Source organism: Oncorhynchus gorbuscha, unplaced genomic scaffold (assembly GCF_021184085.1).
Source record: "Oncorhynchus gorbuscha isolate QuinsamMale2020 ecotype Even-year unplaced genomic scaffold, OgorEven_v1.0 Un_scaffold_1960, whole genome shotgun sequence".
In the NCBI taxonomy this organism is placed as follows: Eukaryota; Metazoa; Chordata; class Actinopteri; order Salmoniformes; family Salmonidae; genus Oncorhynchus; species Oncorhynchus gorbuscha.
The window spans coordinates 83671-89670 of NW_025746598.1; positions in this window are offsets into that span (position 1 = coordinate 83671).

Sequence of the window (6000 nt, forward strand, 5' to 3'; positions counted from 1 at the left end):
AAATAAAAATAAAAAGTGTCCGAAAGTCGCGACATGATGTTTGAAATGCGCATACAAGAGAAACAAGTTGGTCGGTACTTTAGTGACTTTGCACAATTGGAAAGATGAAGCCGCATGTAACGCCAATGACGTGAACGAGTAACCAACTAGCCATGCTATAACCTGCTACCAGGGTTGCCTAATAACTATGGATTTACTCGGTTATTTTAAGGATGGACGAGTCACACGTCGTAGTCGATGAACATAAATAATGTGATCACAACAACTTCTCTATGATAGTTAACGTTGGTTACCTAGACGTCTCGAAGCCCCTAGTTAGCTAACGTTAGCTAGCAAGCTCAATCGGCAAATTGTCGACACATGTTGATCGGCAAATAATCCGACTATTAAATCATAATGGACACGTTATAGAATGTATTATACAGTTTGATCAGATCTTACCTTGGAACTTGACGTTTAAAAAAGTTGACTAGTTAGGTAGTTATAGATAGTAACAACAGCTAGCTAGCATAACTTCGAACTCCCTCCTTTCCTAGAACGAGATCTGTGCTGTTATCGCGAGATTACCTGCTGCGTTCTAAAGGAGAGTCAAGGCTGCGCTCGATGCGCATATCGAGCAATTCACTAAATACTTCCGAGTAAGATCTTATATCGTTAATACCATTTGGTTTGGAAGTGATTTTTATGTCAACTGAAATGCATTCCACCTCATGAAGCTGGTTGAGAGAATGCCAAGAGTGTTTAAAACTGTCCTCAAGGCAAAGAGTAGCTCCTTTGAAAAATCTCAAATATATTTTGATTCGTTTAACACTTTTTGGTTACTACATGTGTTATTTCATAGTGTTGATGTTTTCACTGTTATTCTACAATGTACAAAATAGTACAAATAAAGAAAAACCCTGGAATGAGGTGTGTCCAAACTGTTGACTGGTACTGTGTGTATACATACATACATACATACATACATACATACATACATACATACATACATACATACATACATACATACATACATACATACATACATACATACATACATACATACATACATACATACATACATACATACATACATACATACATACATACATACATACATACATACATACATAATGTCATATGTCCAAACTTTTGACTGAACTGAATGTAGACACTGGTCTGAGAGGCTGGTCATGGCTCACATCAACACCATCATCCCAGACACCCTGGATCCAGTCCAGTTCACATACCTTCCCAACAGGTCCACAGACGACTCAATCTCCTGGATCCAGTCCAGTTCACATACCTCCCCAACAGATCCACAGACGACTCAATCTCCTGGATCCAGTCCAGTTCACATACCTTCCCAACAGATCCACACACGACTCAATCTCCTGGATCCAGTCCAGTTCACATACCTTCCCAACAGATCCACACACGACTCAATCTCCTGGATCCAGTCCAGTTCACATACCTCCCCAACAGATCCACAGACGACTCAATCTCCTGGATCCAGTCCAGTTCACATACCTCCCCAACAGATCCACAGACGACTCAATCTCTATTACCCTCCACACTGGCCTTTTTATTTTATTGATCCGTTATTTTATCAGGTAAGTTGACTGAGACACGTTCTCATTTACAGCAACGACCTGGGGAATAGTTACAGGGGAGAGGAGGAGGTGGATGAATGAGCCAAGTGTAAACTGGGGATTATTAGGTGACATTGATGGTTCGAGGGCCAGATTGGGAATTTAGCCAGGACCCCAGGGTTAACACCCCTACTCTTATGATAAGTGCCATGGGATCTTTAATGACCTCAGAGAGTCAGGACACCCGTTTAACGTCCCATCAGAAAGACGGCACCCTACACAGGACAGTGTCCCCAATCACTGCCCTGGGGTATTGGGATATTTTTTAGACCAGAGGAAAGAGTGCCTCCTACTGGCCCTCCAACACCACTTCCAGCAACATCTGGTCTCCCATCCAGGAACTGACCAGGACCAACTCTGCTTAGCTTCAGAAGCAAGCCAGCAGTGGTATGCAGGGTTGTATGCTGCTGGCTTTTCCCACCTGGACAAAAGGAACACCTATGTGAAAATGATATTCATTGACAACAGCTCAGCGTTCAACACCATAGTCCCCTCCACGTTCATCACTTAGCTAAGGACCCTGGGACTGAACACCTCCCTCTACAACTGGACCCTGGACTTCCTGACGGGCCGCCCCCAGGTAGTGAGGGTAGAGAACAACACATACTCCCCCTCAACACGGGGGCCCCTCAATGGTGCAAGCTTAGTCCCTCCTATACTACCTTCACCCACAACTGCGTGGACTCGCACGACTCCACTTCAACGGGGCTGTAGTGGTGTAGGGTTCAAGTTCCTCTGTGTTCACATCACCAAGGATATATCATGGTCCACACAAACTAACACAGTCCTTAAGAGGGCACAACAACACCTCTTCCCCCTCAGCAGGCTGAAAGGATCTGGGCCCTCAGATCCTCTCAAAGTTCTACAGCTGCACCACTGAGAGCATCTTGACTGGCTGCAACACCGCTTGGTACGGAAACTGCTCTGCATCCGACCGCAAGGCGCTTCAGAGGGCAGTGCGTACGGCCCAGCACATCACAGGGGCCGAGCTTCCTGCCATCCAGGACCGATATGTCTATAGGTTCGAGTCCAGGCTGTATCACAACCAGCCATGAATGGGAGTCCCGTATGGGCGGCGCACAATTGGCCCAGTGACGTAAAGGGTTTGGCCGGGGTAGGCAGTCATTGTAAATAAGAATTTGTTCTTAGCTGACTTTCCTAGTTAAATAAAATACAAAAACAAATAAGAAATGCTTAGAAATAACCAGGCTAAAGCAATGGATGTCCAGGCTAAAGCAATGGATGTCCAGGCTAAAGCAATGGATGTCCAGGCTGAATGAATGGATGTCCAGGCTAAATGAATGGATGTCCAGGCTGAATGAATGGATGTCCAGGCTGAATGGATGTCCAGGCTGAATGAATGGATGTCCAGGCTGAATGAATGGATGTCCAGGCTAAAGCAATGGATGTCCAGGCTAAAGCAATGGATGTCCAGGCTGAATGAATGGATGTCCAGGCTAAAGCAATGGATGTCCAGGCTAAAGCAATGGATGTCCAGGCTAAAGCAATGGATGTCCAGGCTAAAGCAATGGAAAGCAATGGATGTCCAGGCTAAAGCAATGGATGTCCAGGCTAAAGCAATGGATGTCCAGGCAATGGAAAGCAATGAATGGATGTCCAGGCTAAAGCAATGGATGTCCAGGAATGAATGGATGTCCAGGCTAAAGCAATGGATGTCCAGGCTGAATGAATGGATGTCCAGGCTAAAGCAATGGATGTCCAGGCTGAATGAATGGATGTCCAGGCTAAAGCAATGGATGTCCAGGCTGGAAAGCAATGGATGTCCAGGCTGAATGAATGGATGTCCAGGCTAAAGCAATGGATGTCCAGGCTGAATGAATGTCCAGGCTAAAGCAATGGATGTACAGGCTGAATGAATGGATGTCCAGGCTAAAGCAATGGATGTCCAGGCTAAAGCAATGGATGTCCAGGCTGAATGAATGGATGTCCAGGCTAAAGCAATGGATGTCCAGGCTAAAGCAATGGATGTACAGGCTGAATGAATGGATGTCCAGGCTAAAGCAATGGATGTCCAGGCTAAAGCAATGGATGTCCAGGCTGAATGAATGTATGTCCAGGCTGAATGAATGGATGTACAGGCTGAATGAATGTATGTCCAGGCTGAATGAATGGATGTACAGGCTGAATGAATGGATGTACAGGCTGAATTAATGGATGTACAGGCTAAAGCAATGGATGTACAGGCTGAATGAATGGATGTACAGGCTAAAGCAATGGATGTCCAGGCTGAATGAATGGATGTACAGGCTGAATGAATGGATGTCCAGGCTGAATGAATGGATGTCCAGGCTAAAGCAATGGATGTCCAGGCTAAAGCAATGGATGTCCAGGCTGAATGAATGGATGTCCAGGCTAAAGCAATGGATGTCCAGGCTAAAGCAATGGATGTCCAGGCTAAAGCAATGGATGTCCAGGCTAAAGCAATGGATGTCCAGGCTAAAGCAATGGATGTCCAGGCTAAAGCAATGGATGTCCAGGCTAAAGCAATGGATGTCCAGGCTAAAGCAATGGATGTCCAGGCTGAATGAATGGATGTCCAGGCTAAAGCAATGGATGTCCAGGCTGAATGAATGGATGTCCAGGCTAAAGCAATGGATGTCCAGGCTGAATGAATGGATGTCCAGGCTAAAGCAATGGATGTCCAGGCTGAATGAATGGATGTCCAGGCTAAAGCAATGGATAAAGCTGGAATGAATGGATGTCCAGGCTAAAGCAATGGATGTCCAGGCTGAATGAATGGATGTCCAGGCTAAAGCAATGGATGTCCAGGCTGAATGAATGGATGTCCAGGCTAAAGCAATGGATGTACAGGCTGAATGAATGGATGTCCAGGCTAAAGCAAAAGCAATGGATGTCCAGGCTAAAGGCAATGGATGTCAGGCTAAAGCAATGGATGTCCAGGCTAAAGCAATGGATGTCCAGGCTAAAGCAATGGAATGGATGTCCAGGCTGAATGAATGGATGTCCAGGCTGAATGAATGGATGTCCAGGCTAAAGCAATGGATGTCCAGGCTGAATGAATGGATGTCCAGGCTAAAGCAATGGATGTCCAGGCCAGCTAAAGCAATGGAACAGGCTGAATGAATGGATGTCCAGGCTGCAATGGAAGGCTGAATGAATGGATGTCCAGGCTGAATGAATGGATGTACAGGCTGAATGAATGAATGGATGTCCAGGCTGAATGAATGGATGTACAGGCTGAATGAATGGATGTCCAGGCTGAATGAATGGATGTACAGGCTAAAGCAATGGATGTACAGGCTAATGCAATGGATGTACAGGCTAATGAATGGATGTCCAGGCTAAATGAATGGATGTACAGGCTGAATGAATGTATGTCCAGGCTGAATGAATGGATGTACAGGCTGAATGAATGGATGTCCAGGCTGAATGAATGGATGTCCAGGCTGAATGAATGGATGTCCAGGCTGAATGAATGGATGTCCAGGCTGAATGAATGGATGTCCAGGCTGGAAAGGCTGAATGAATGGATGTACAGGCTAAAGCAATGGATGTCCAGGCTGAATGAAATGGATGATCCAGGCTAAATGAATGGATGTCCAGGCTGAATGAATGGATGTCCAGGCTGAATGAATGGATGTACAGGCTGAATGAATGGATGTACAGGCTGAATGAATGGATGTCCAGCCTGAATGAATGGATGTCCAGGCTGAATGAATGGATGTCCAGGCTGAATGAATGGAGACTGTGATGGCAAAATGCTAAAGCAATGGATGTCCAGGCTGAATGAATGGATGATGTGATGGACAGGCTGCTACAGGCTGAAGAATCCCAGTCACACACAGGGAACTGAATGAATGGGATGAGGTCCTAACGTGAATGATTTATTGAATGGATGCCCATGTCAGGCTGAATGAATGGACAGGCTGAATGAATGGATGTCCAGGCTAAAGCAATGGACGGAGACAGCTCTAAATGAATGGATTTACTGGGATCCCGATGAACAACGAAAAATACAATACAGAAAAAATAGGCTGAATGAATGGATGTCAGGCTAAAGTTTCCACTAAAGCAATGGATGTTAAAAACATGCATATGTACAGGTGAATGAATGGATGTCACAGGCTGAATGGGATGTACAGGCTGAATGAATGGTGTGTGTGTGCCTGTGGATGCCAGGCTGAATGTGCAAAATGCTGTGTGCTGATGACGGCTACAGAATCCCAGTCACACACAGAAACGGGTATCACAGTTAACGTGTGATTTATTAGGATGCCCAGTGCATATGTAACAGCTCGTCTTTACTGGGTGTGAAAAATACAATACAGAAAAAAATACTTCAGTTTACATATATTTAAAAACGTGCATATGTAGTGTGTGTGTGTGT